The following is a 594-nucleotide window of genomic DNA, read 5'->3' on the forward strand; positions in this document are numbered from 1 at the left end:
CCTCTTCTTTTTCTTCTTTTTTCCTCTTCTTATTTATTTCTCCTCTTCTTCCTCTCCTCTTTTTCTCCTTTCTTCCTCTTCTTATTTTCCTTTTTCCTCTCATTCTTTTTCTTCTTCTTCTTCCTTCTTCCTTCTTCCTCTTTTCTTCCATTTCCTTATTTTACTTTCTCCTCTACACTAACCTAAAATGCACTAACCTAAAATCGATATCTACTAACAACCTAAATATAAAATTAATACATATATGAAAAAACATATATAAACAAAAAAAATGCTATGAACATTATATTCATACATACATATATAGCCACATCCATTCATCATATATATATATAGCTACCACATACATATATACATTATACATATGAAAAAATGCAATGAACAAAAAAATACACTTATGAAAAAAATACTATGAACATGTACACATATATACACATACAAACACATATACACAAAAAAATGCAAAAAAATGCTATGGAGGAAAATGCAGGGCAGGGGCTGCGGGGCGGCGCGCGCGGCAGCCGCGCAGGGCAGGGGCGGCGGCGCGCCGGCCGCGCAGGACAGGGGCGGCGCGTGGTGGCCGCGTAAGGCAGG

Source organism: Triticum dicoccoides, chromosome 6B (genome assembly GCF_002162155.2).
Source record: "Triticum dicoccoides isolate Atlit2015 ecotype Zavitan chromosome 6B, WEW_v2.0, whole genome shotgun sequence".
Classification (NCBI taxonomy): domain Eukaryota; kingdom Viridiplantae; phylum Streptophyta; class Magnoliopsida; order Poales; family Poaceae; genus Triticum; species Triticum dicoccoides.